The sequence below is a fragment of the Triturus cristatus genome, chromosome 1_1 (assembly GCF_964204655.1).
Source record: "Triturus cristatus chromosome 1_1, aTriCri1.1, whole genome shotgun sequence".
In the NCBI taxonomy this organism is placed as follows: domain Eukaryota; kingdom Metazoa; phylum Chordata; class Amphibia; order Caudata; family Salamandridae; genus Triturus; species Triturus cristatus.
The window spans coordinates 1,136,237,254-1,136,250,033 of NC_140579.1; the positions used below are offsets into that span (position 1 = coordinate 1,136,237,254).

Sequence of the window (12,780 nt, forward strand, 5' to 3'; positions counted from 1 at the left end):
GATAGGGACAGACAAACTTAGCCATGATATCCTCCTTCCATAGGATATCATGGCTAAATCAGAAAAATACCAGACGTAAAAAAACAGCGTTAACCGCGGTTAGCGCAGCTTTTTTTGTCTCTAACAGGGTTAGCGATATTCTTGATAATAGGAGAAATGTCGCTTAGCGACATTTCTCCTATTATTTAACTCTGGAACGCCCCCTTTGCATCTCATTAGAGATGCATGGGGAAGCGTAGAGTAAAAGGGTGCTAACATGCAAATTTGCATGTTAGCACCCTGTTGTTGATAGGGTGCTAGTTTTATCTCTGCTTTTTTGGCTTTTAAAGCCAAAAAAGCAGAGATGACGCCCTTGTTGATATGCCCCCAATATCGGCTGCATCGTCATAAGTAGTTTAATAATAAGTCTAAGCATAAGGCGTATTACGTAGGAAAGAGTTCATGAGAGAGGATGTGGTCCGTCGGCTGCGCTGCCTCGAGGTCGCGTCCACATTCTGTGATTCTGGGCAAATCACTTAATCTCCCCGTGCCTGAATGTGTAATGTAAATACGGTGCTATGTAAAGCGCTCCAATACCTTCGGGTCGAGTTCGCGCTATATAAATATGCAACAAAACAAAAAAAAATCATAAACTCGAACGGTGAATCACTTCCGGGGTAAATGACTAATCTTTTCCGTTGTGCCGTCTATTCTTTGTTTAACCAATTGTTGGCTGCTGAGGGCGGTCAAACCACCAACTCTTCGTCAGTATGGTTCTCTTGAATGTCAGTCAGTACAAACCAGGTTTTCAATTGGCCCGTGCTGTCTTCAGCTTACGATGGTCCCGAGTGTCGGTGGAAAGCTGGGGTGATCCGGTGTTTCAAATCCTCCGTCTGTAGATCGGACGGGAGGTAAGTAAAACGTTTGGAAACTCTGCCTGATTCCATGAATTGATTAGTGACAGGTTATCGGCGTATGTACAGCAGGCCCCTTATCATGTTTCGTCGCATTGCTTCCTGGATACCCCATCTCGGTATCCGTGCCTCGCAACGGTTGTGTTCTCGTTAACGTTCATTTTTGATTTTCTCAACCACGTATACAGTTTACTGAAAGAGTAAACATGGAGGTATTCAAGGTTGGCGACGCTGCCAACATCTGTGAAATCTGCGTCTAAAAACAAACAAGAAATCTGTACATCTGTATGTAGAAAAAGCTGTTCACGCATTTAGCGGGAAAAAATAAAAGAAAGACGTTCTATATCATGTTGCTTTAAATAAACGCAGTTGAAAAGCGATACGACAGAGCAAAGAAACACGTTATCTCAGCCAACTATGGGGCATATTATCAAGCCAGGCGATACAATTATCGCCGCTTTAGCGGCAGAAAACTGCCGCTAAAACGGCGATAATGGGCTTGATAATATGCTCTATGGAATTCCAATTGAAGCCCATGTTAGATGTCCCTCACATCTAACATGGGCTTCAATTGGAATTCCATAGAGCATATTATCAAGCCCATTATCGCCGTTTTAGCGGCAGTTTTCTGCCGCTAAAACGGCGATAATTTTATCGCCTGGCTTGATAATATGCCTCAATATTTTATGTATTTTAAGTTGGGGCAAACGCCCATTCTTTTCCATTGTTTAGGCTTCCGAGAGGTCGTCTCGGTTGTCGGGACCATCGTAAATTTGTTAAAATCCTTGTTGGAAGCGCGACCAATACGCTACTGTATTCTGCCACTTGCAGTGGCGTAATAAACTTGAGGGACCCCCCCTCCTCCCGCGGCCCAGGCCACCACATACCACTTTGCCCCACCATCCAAAAATCTGGTATATTTTGATTTGAAACCTCCAACATTTAATGAAATGCTTCTATATTACCTTGGCTCAAAGTTCTTAATGAGAAAGTGGGAAACCCTATTAACATATAAGATACGCCATTTGTAACAATACTGTCGAGCAGACTATTTAACTGAGGCAGCAATCGGAACAAGGCCAAGGAGCGACCCTATTGTCTCAGGAACTGCCTCTGGCTGAAGAACAAAGAACAACTATGAAGGATCTGAATTAGAATTGACATTAATGGACAATAACGTGAAACTTTGAAAGACAAATCCAAACCTGCAATTCCAAAGACTCGACTGACAATCTATATGAGAATTACACAAGATATAACTCGGTATCCTGCGAATTCCAATAGAAATAGACTAGTGAATTATCAAAATGCCACACCCTTGCGACTGTCTAGGTCTGTGCATGATAATAACGTGAACTGAGGAAGCAATTTCAATTTCTACCATCATGTCTTTATTAGTAAGCATGACAAAACAGGCAGGCAAACTAGGATGAAAACTGTTTGGATTCTTCAGAACATTGATGCAGATGTTTGTTTGTTTATACTACAGAAATTATAAATTCAATGTTAAATACAAGATTTAATGCACACGTATTACAGACAAGTGCAAGCAACACCCTAAATGACACCGCATGTAGAATAAAAACAAACCATATCAGCAAGTACCTAATGACAGAATCTATACAAACTGTAGTTGGTAAAGCAAAAGTAAAGTGCAAATACTTCCAAAGTGCATAATAAAGCAATCACCAGTCCAGCAATATACAAAAATCAAGCATGTTTTGTAAAACAATCCAACTTTCTTTTATCAAGGTGAAAATACTTTCAAAGTGCATGATAAAAACAAGGCCAGCAGTATGCAAAAATGAAGCCAGGTTAGTCAAGCAATTCTCTGGTGTGTACATAAAGGCACATATATATCAAAGCAACTGGTAAACAATTACAACTTCAACACCATACAATAATCAAACTGGTTTAGACTAACAATTCACTTTTTGATGGCTCAAATATTTCAAAGTGACTGGCAAAACAGTAACAAGTACAGCAGGAAGCAGCATGCAAAAATCAAACCACTTTAGTCAACAAATGCCCTTTTGGTTTGTGTACGAAGGTGCGAATATTTCAAAGTGACTGGTAAATCAATAACCAGTACAGCAAGCAGAAGCATACCTAAATCAAACCTATTCAGTAAAACTAATTCCCCTTTTGTTTGTGCATGAAGGCATAAATATTTCAAAGTGCCTGATAAAGCAATACAATTTAGCAGCATAAACATCAAACCCATCCAGTCAAACAATGCCCCTTTTATTTGTGTATAAAGGTGCCGGAGCCCATTTTGCCCATGCCTTAAAACGTCTCTGGATGGCATCTGCCTTTAATGGTTGCAACAATCTCCCATCCAGTAATGGCAGTTAAAGAGGCAGCAATTCTGATCTGGGGAAAGTAAAGGAGGCCCTGGCAAGAGGTGATCCCAAGGATATGGCTCGACAAACCTGATATGTGGCAGAGCACTTAGAATCAGGCCTAGGCCCTGGCATGGAACAGGAGCTGAGAATTTACTGCTTGTGAAAGGAAGTGTGAGGGAAGATAGCAGCCCATCACAAAATGGTGGGCATGTAAATGGAAGTAACAGGGTGGCCAGAGACAGTCCTGCAGGCAAAGGGGCACTAAAACCTACGCACCTAAATAATTTGAAAAGATGTCTTTCAGCCCCGCGAAAAAGCAAAGGCATGTACATTTTAGTTAGAAGCATCCAAATTTGCTCAAGCGGCAAATGATTTCAAACAAATAGTAGATAGTTGTAAGCTTGCTTTTAAAATATGTGCACACATCTTTTTTCCAATACACTCCACTCCCATATACTCCGTCTGAGCAAGTCTATATTGAAGTGTTTTAGGATGTTCAGAATAAAGCTGGAGATAACGTGGTTAGTTGTTAAAGGGAAAAGTAAGATTCCGATCACCTTCCTTTCTCTTTTGCCGATGAATGCAATAGAATTTTAGAAGGGAGTAAAGCATACTATATTAAGGGGTTGGTTATGCAGAGTGATGGACACATCCTTTTTTTCCACAGGGAGGTTATTGTGAAGATGAATCCCTGATCTTCAAAAATGGAGATGAATATTGCACATTCGGTGAACAATTAACATCAATACTGGGAGGAGTAAGAGACTTATGTGCCATCACATTATAAACACTGTGGTCTACAAAAAATATACATTTTCGAACAACTCGTTATTTTCAACATGGTTGACAATTCTGTATTAGCATAGCGGTGTGCTTAAAAAAAATCAAAGTCCATATTCAACTCCGTGAGCTCATGGTTCAAAAAGCGGGAAGTACCATATAATGTCCAGAGATAGACATATCTATACTATGGAGATCAAATGGGTGTGGCACTGGAGGTGGCACACTTGTGCCCATTCACGGATTGGCTTTGCCCCTTGCTTCCCCAGTGGCAATCACCGACCTAAGCCTCAGATAACAAATCAGGGAAGTGAGAATGAAAGTCCTGAGTTGGCTGGGGGATTGAAACCAGAGGCGCAACCAGACCCGAACTTCAGGGGTGGCTACCACTCCCAGCCAGGGCAGGCCCTAGCACTGGTCGCACATGGTGCAAGTCTTTTTGGTGCCCCCTCCTCGATTTCCTCCTTTTCCATGAATTCCCTCACTACCACTCACCAACAATGCACCTCATCTCTCTATAGCACCTTTCTGACAAACATTTCATTTTTTTATAGCACTACTCACACTCAGTTCTGTGATCTGCATGGTACACATTCTTTGTAGCAGGCACATTAACTCTCTGCGCTTTGTGGGTGGCAGGAGTGCCCATGCGAGTGCAGTGAGCGATGCAACAGTGTGAGTAGGGTAAGAGGCGTGACTGCAGGGTGAGTGAGTTGACCATATGAATTTGGGTGCGTATGTAACTGCAGAGTGGGACAAAAGAATGCATGGTTAGTGATGGGGTTGTTTGAGTGAGATTGCAGATTGAGCAGTGAGGGAGACAGGTGAGTGAAGGGTGAGTAGTGTGCTTGTGTGACTGCAGGTTGAGGTACAGGGTGAACAGCGCAATTGCAGAGTGATCACTGAGTGCAGGGCGAGTGAGTGATTGGTATGAGTGCATGGTGATCAGTGTGAGTGCATTGTGATCGCTGTGAGTGCAGGGTGAGCGTAAAAGTGAAGGGCAAGAATGAGGAGTGAGTTGTCTGAATGCAGGGTGCATTCCCAGACACTTGAAGTAACTCAGCATGTTATCGACGGTGGCGTAGGGTTTCAGATATAAGTTTAACTGTTGCTATTATGGCATTAATAGGGATCGCAGGTGTAGGAAATAATGTGCTCATCCTGCAACAAACATCCAGTCTTATGATTAGGGTTGCCAGCTCATTATTTTGATGTCCCAGACTGACTTATCTGTGCATACTTCGAACAGCAAATATAAATAGAAAGCACTATTAATTGTGTTCTAGAGCTGCCTGAATGATCCATGACTGATAATTAAAGGGAACAAAGACCGAAAAGTCACATTACAAATGAATACGTTTTTTATTTATAACCAGGGCACAAGTCGTAAACCAACATTTACAATGCAATAGGTCTCGCAACTGCGAGTTTTGGAGCTTTTGGCTTCGTAAATGGCAATGCCTTTTGCCATTGTTATTTACAATACCAAAAGCAACACCTATTGCTTTGTATAGCGCGGTGTCTGTGAAGACGGCTTCGTGCTCATTAAAGTAAAAAAAAAAGAAAAACAAGTATTCTTTGATGCACAGCTATTTGCTGTAACACTTTTTATGTAAGAGCAACTCCTTCAACCTGCACAGTCTATGGTGTTATACAGGCAAATAAAAAACAATAACATCAGAAAAAATGCCAATTCTATACTTTCAACCACACAGCCTGCACTGTGTAGCATGCTACCCATGTAGGGAAGTATTTTATTGCCCCATATAAGGGTAGTAAGCGCTATTTAAATGCTGCAATACAACATGATTCAACCACCTACGTGTGAAACGCAGCAGCCACTGCCCACGTGTGAACTGACAGTAGTGGCAACTCCGATTTAAGGAAAGCATATATATATATTCGACGTACAAGACAGACAGAACCCCTCAGTGAGCAGGACGCAGTGACTGAACTTAACAATGACAGCGGAAAACACAAGCAGCTTTGGATGTGAACGAACAGCACTGACAACCCGAGTGTGAGGAGACAGTAGAGGTAGTCGTTGACAGCCCTAGGGTGTGAAGTCGGTAAAAAGAGGCCATGAGTGCAAGTAGTAAGCGTCCAGTTTCCATTTTGTGGGTAGAACAGTAACGGTGGTGAGAGCAGAGTAGACACCCTTGAAAGAACTGAGACCGCACCATGTAGTGACGGCACCTTCTTGAGTGCGTGCGCAGAGCACCAAGAGACTCCCAGCACAGAGAAAAAACACAACTTCTAGTGAGAGCAGTGACTGGTGGCAGCCCATGCAGTGACATCTGAGTGACAAAGTTGCGACGACCCCTGTGATATGACAGTCAGGCTGACAACTGCACTCTACGTGATCACTGACACTGTTTCCAGTCATTACGTTTTCACCCTCAAATCACAGCTATCAAGTGTTCACATCTCATTTCTTCAATTGAAGCAAATCCGGACTACAACACCCAGAATGCATCACGGTGTCTTGAAAGCAAAGGAATGTAAACAGTGATCACCAGGACATGGAGTGAGGTGGACAACCTAATGACAGCAGCGCGCGCCTACAGTGACTGAGCAAAGGACCGACAGCCCCGGGGTCTGAATAGATATAGGCGTATATATTGATGGTGCAGCAGGTGCAGTGACACCAGGGCCAGAGTCGGGAGCAGGAGGTGCAGTGACACTGAGGACCATGGGTGTGACGGCTCCAATTTATCCCCATTAAAGTGTGTTTTTAACTACCAAATCAGAGGATGGGACCCAATTCCCTTACTTGCTTTAGGGCCCCTGGCACTCTAGGTGTGCCACTGAATGAGTACCCCCTGAGTGAGAGCACGCAGCTGATAAACTCACGTTGTTGTTGAGCCAGGCACACGCAGAGGGCCAGTTGGAAGGCCAGGACGTGCCTGAGGATGCACTTCATGGCGTGGTTGAAGTGATAGGGAAAAGGCCTGCACACAGACCCTGGAGGAACTGTGGAGAGAGACCTTGTGAGAAGTTGGCCTGGCATATGCTGGTCACTAGTTATAGTGGCCACCTTGCACCAGTCCAATTCGACTCTTAAGGTGATAGGTTTAAAAGACAACCTTTAAAGAAAGCTATCCTAGTGGTAGCTGTGGAGAGCAGCCTTCAGGCTAAGTCTTGAAGGAGTGTTAAGCTTATTGTTTTACCATAGATAACCTCTTGAATGACCAAATGAAAGAGTAGTCCACACAGGTGTGTGTGTATGTATGTATGTGTATATGTATATATATATATATATATATTTATTCTAAACAGAATCCCACAAGTCTCTTTATGAGGCTAGAGGTAAAGTTACAATTCAAACAAGCATTTATAGATACAATAAATAGCACTGGAATAACAGGGCCCCAGGGGGGGACCAAACCATATATTAAAAAAGTGGTATAAGAACCACGACCATTCTACAGACAATGCCTAGGGCATTTAGGATCGCTGGCCCCTTGAGAATCCACCCCAAGTGATGAGGAAGGGGACCCACGGGAGGCGCGTGCAGTGGAAATAGCTGCTATCGGGATCTCTATTAAAGCCTATGGAGAATGTCACGGTTTGATTTAAAAAGATTAAAGACACTTTAGCAGGAGTTAAAAGTTAAAAACGTAGAGTTAAGCTTTTGAGGAGCCCACTACCACGGGAGTACCGAGGTACCACTGTTACCTGCCCCAGGGAAGCCGGGTGCATAGGCCGTTTTCGATGTCGGGTCGCGGTCTGATTTTCAATGGGAAAATGTACAAAACTGTTGCTAGCCAAAAGCGTCGATGATGCAGTGAAGTTTGAAGTTGTAGATCTTGTAGAGAAGAACCTGAAAGCAGAGGGGACAGAGTCTGGGTCACGGCACAGTGACCAGGGAACTCAAGGAAAAGAGCCCTTCAATGTCAGGTGCTTCAAGTGGAAAAGGCGTAGCTTGGATCTACAGCCACGGGCTCCGGGAGGCTTCAAGGCAGGCCAGCTTCTGGAGGGCGACTGTCCCACGAAGGATGAGGGTCGCTGTGGTGTTAGTGTCTTAATTGGATCCACTAAGCCTTGGCAACCGCAACCCCCGCAAGATGAACAAATCAGCTACTGGTGTAGACCCACGAGGTCTGAGAGAGGTCTCCTTCGAGAAGACTGTAGAGCAGGCCTGGAGCAACCAGGGGAACTCTTAAAAGTAAGGATTGTCCTACGCTAGGGCCCACAAGTCGAGAGACAAGGGACCGCGGAAGGCAGCAATTTGGAGTGCGTAAAAGGGTGCCCACGGGCAAACGGAGTGAGCTAGGGCGCTGATCTTTGGCACAGTTGCTGCTGAGAGGTTGGCTCAATATTGGGCCAAAGCACAACTTCCCCACTGGTCAGGGTCGTGTGCTACGCAAGAGGTGGCCGGTGTCCTGGGGTATTGAGGGTCTCGGCACCCACGCGGTCCATGGTGCTCAGACTTGCTGGCCTCGATCACTGGCCTCTGGGATGCTAGGAAACCCACCTCAAGGTTGAGAGGAGTCGTCGATGTCCGAAGGCGCAGCGAAGTTCCAACCGGGTCACATACAGTGTTTCAGGTGCCTGCCAAGCAGGGGGGTAACTCCTTTACCCCAAGGGAGATTTCTTCAGTCAGCTGGGCAGCAGCTCGTCGAAGGTCAAGTCTGTGAAGTCCCAAGATTCATCTGATTCTCCGGGGACACTTTATTCACCTTTATCCACAAGATTAGGGGATTGTCCAGATCAGTGTCCACCAATGGGAGTTGAGGCGGGAAAGGGTGGCTGCACCCTCTCCCCTTTGTGTTTTTCCCGCCTGGGCGAGGGGCAGGATGCCCCTGAACCGGTTCCAGGCGGTGAATGTAGGCGCTGTAGCAGCCTACGTGCAACTCTGAAAGGCATCCTATGGTGCACCCACCCAGTTCCAATCCACATGGCCTGTCTGGGAAGGTGCTGGCACCTCCCTGCAACAGGATCCCTATTGTCCAGCTGCCGAGGCTGGGGTTTTGCCCAGCAACAGGCAGCCAGAGTCGTGTGGGTGGCGAGTAGCATCCATTTTGTGATACGTGTGCACTTTTAAATTGGTGTCTAAATTCTGCCGCTTTTCCCATATCGCCCCTCTAGCAGGGGGGAATCATGCCCTCATGCCCATGGCTGGACTGGGGGTATGATTCCTACATGTTTGACACCAAACACGATATGGTTCTGTGTAGCCATTCTCAAGTTATCACGCTATCGCGATATACTTATAATGCGGTTAAGAGTATATGGTATGGCTACACTACAAACAACCCAGCAATGATTTTTACGAGGGTTGCAGAGGGGCCCTACTCAGGTAGGGGTCCCCCCTCACACATATCCCAGCACCCTGCCTTGTAGGCAAGGCCTGCTTGAGGGGTGACCAATGAGAATACATGTTTAGTACATAGGTGGGATACAGGGTACCTGTATCCCTGTAAGGGGGTGCAAGCACCACCTTACCCAGACTACAGTAGTGGTCTGGTGGTGTCATTTGGTATGGCTGTCCCAGGGTGGCACAATAAGTGCTGCAGCCCCTGGTAGGCCTTTGAGAGACCCATGCCCTGGGTACCTAGGGTACCATCTACAAGGGTCTGGTAGGGTGTCCTCAGTATCCAATTGGAATGTACCTAGGGTACTCACATCAGTTTTAGGGAGGAAGCAGATAGGCTGGGGTCCTGGATAGCAGGATCCCAGCCAGACTAGTCAAAAACCATCCAAATACCAGGCAAAAAGTTGGGGGAAACCATTAGTCAGATTCCACCTTCCTACAGACCTGCACTGCACACACAGCCTTGAAGGCACCGCGGTGGGCTTTTCAAAAGTGCAAAAGGGTCAGGCAGTGGAAACAACTCGGAAAAGCTGGATTGCACTGTGACCAGCAGGATGTTGCTATCGCATTGTTCCTTACACACTCTTGCACTTACACAGCGACTCTATGGACATGTTTGGGGACTCGCTGCGGAGGGTGGAGCATGGTGTGTTGCTGGATTCTTGACATACTTTAGGTGCGCTGCTTGCGGAACATCTAGTGAAGGGGCATTCATTCAGCAAAGCCAGTAGCCATGGGCTGTGTATGTGGTGATCCTGACACACTCTCTCTGACTGACATTCAGGGCAATAGGAGACGGGCTGTAATCCTGCTTTGTGAAATGTGAGGGTGTTGCACTTTGGCATCTGTATAACTCTCGACTTGCGTGGGCTCCAGCGTTACCTGCTGTGTTGTTGTGCCGAGACGCGCAGCCTGGCGCATGAACAGTGAGGCAGGGTCACTAACAGCGCACTCGAGCTGTCACGCTGACGGTAATTGTAGCGCTACTGAGGGTGCGGGATCCTGACCTATGTGCGAGGCATAAGAGTTTAGTGCTCCAGGCCTGCTGCAGCTGTGTGTGCACGGGGACAGCAGGGTGAGGAAAGGACAAGCAGGGGCCAAAGGTGAAGGTTAAGTGCAGTCATGGCAAGCAGCTTGTACAGGCCGCGGGCACTTACCAGCTTGAGTGACAGCCTCAATGTGGCACACTAGTCGCGGCCGGCATGACGAGCGGGTGGGAGGGGGTCACGCGGCTTCTGGATAGCGCAGTGGACATTAAAGCAGCTCCAGCGCTCAGACAGTGACGTAGCTGGAGGAGGGTGGAGGGGGGAGGTCTTCCTCGGGCATGACTTTTTTGAGAGCGGCAGAGGATAAGGAAGAAGTCAAACGAGTTCCAACGCGTCGCTGACGCAACGATAAAACACAGACACTTACGAGAAATGCTCGTTCTAACTAGCTGCTGGTATTCCGTGCTGCTGCAGATGATACAGTGCCTGGGCAGGAGGGAGCGCGGCGTCTGTTGCTAACTTTTCACTTGAGGATCCTGAGCCTTGCCCCCCATCCGTGCTCCTTGCAGCTCCCCTGCTGCACACACACCGCACTGCTCTGGCTGGAGTTGCCTATGGATAGTACCGTGGCTGCTTTTAAAAAAAACAAAGGAGCACGTGCTTGGCTTTCCTAAAAGGGACGTCATGCAGTTAAAGCAATGCACACGTTGGAAAGACTCCCAAAAATGCAGGAGTCCTACTAAAAGAAGCACTTTAACACATGAAGAGCGTTCTCAGAGCGCCCAATCACAGAGCCCGACTGGCGCATGCTCCTTCACGGCTCTCGTGAAGACATTTCTTATCAGCTTGTTAAATAAATAAGCAGATCAGAAATGTCTTCACGACCGATGCAAACCAGGCGAGCCAGTCCGGCTCTGGGAGAAAGGGTGTCCACAGAAAACCCTCATTTCCAGTGGCAGGTCACTGTTTAGAATAAACGGTGATGCCGGCCAATGGAAATGAGGGGCGGGGCTTGAAGCCCTCTTCTGAAAGTCCTCTCTTACAAAATCTCTTGCTGAGGCGGACAGGGCTTTGCCCTGCCACGCGAGACCTAAAAAAAAGCAGAAGTGGGGGGGACTAACCTGTTTAATCAGTATGCAAGTGACATCATGGCGTGTGACACCACGGGTCATGACTGCACAGGACCGTGACAGCACAGGAAGTGGCATCATAAGAAGTGACATAAGATCTTAAGCCCTCACATATGTGTTTAACATGTCTATCATGAGTACATTAAAGCAAATTTCCAGTATACAAGGAATCCCTCCTGATTTAGGCAGAAGATTTGCACTTTTGTAAGCTACACATAGAACAGTGTTGCCTTTTGTCAGCGTAAACTTATTCTACCCATAGTGCTTTACAAGAAAAAATAGTGAGATTTAAATTATTACAACGCCTCCTCAGGGGTAGTTGGGACTATATAAATGCTATTTATTTTATGTAAATACTGGGAAAGACCAACACATCTGACATTCTTACAGTGCATGCATATCTCCTAAACAGAACCTGAAAAAAGTGAAAAGCTGCCCCTTTTAAGTATGTGTGAAGTGCTAACAAGGTGTGAGCCTTTGTTTCCCCTCTGCTGAATTGGCCTTTTGGTGTGAGACTCCTGACTGCTGCCAGCCAGGAGACTCCAACAAAGGGAGGCCTGTTGACCCCTCAGATTGGACCGTCATTATGGTCCCAGCAGGAGTCTGAATTAAGAAAGCCGCGTCCCGCCTGCACGTTTTTGCGATCGTAAACTGGAAACAACGTGCAGGTGCTGCAGAATCTGTCCCGGTCTGTGTTTGCAAATTACACTGGGACACATTCCGCATATTTTTCAGTGGGGTCCAGCTACTTGGCAGGGTGGAAGCCGTCCACCCTGTGAAAATAGTGGGTGGACGCGGCGCATAGTAAGTGTGCTTGCAGTTTTGTCAGCACATCCAGGTGCTGTCTCTGAAGCCCCAATACCGTGCCTGATAGATGGCCTGCAGCTGAGGTTTCTTGTATGTTCTTATCAAGAGCCCAGCTGCAGAAATAAGCCATTAATCGTTGTCAGCAAGGCTTTGTGTGGGACGGAAATAAAAATCAGCTTCTGGAGGGATTGATGTAAAAGGTACATGTCTGGATTTTCACGCGAGATAAAAATGCCTCTCTGTGAAACCTTTTCACTCAATCGCAACCTCCATAAATATTTTGGAGAACGGAAAAATACTTTAATCTTTTTTTTTTCTTCAAATTACAAATACTATCTTCGTTGCTGTTATTAGGTGCCTTTATCGCATCTCCCCCCCCTCCCCCCTTACTGTCGACCAAGGCATGAACGAAAGGTTTGTTATTGCCAGTTATGAGCGCCTTCCCTACGTTGGCAGTTTAGATAAATGGCAGGGTACTAGAAAGCAACGAGGCTGTAGGTAGCTTCAGCTTTCCGTACTTTG

General features: G+C 46.3%; 1 protein-coding gene across 8 annotated transcripts in view; it reads left to right on the top strand.

The window, feature by feature from the left end:
• The first annotated feature begins 695 nt into the window (after positions 1–695).
• LOC146871736 (zinc finger CCCH domain-containing protein 11A-like) overlaps positions 696–12,780 on the top strand; it is an 858,888-nt gene continuing 846,803 nt past the window's right edge. For 5 of the 8 annotated variants that reach the window (XM_085651270.1, XM_085651277.1, XM_085651268.1 and 2 more), the window contains exon 1: positions 775–890. The gene's annotated coding sequence lies outside the window, so the exon portion shown is untranslated. Of the gene's footprint in view, positions 891–3,905; positions 3,996–12,780 lie in introns of all 8 variants that reach the window. The other 3 variants (XM_085651282.1, XM_085651275.1, XM_085651281.1) reach the window with 3 other exon arrangements.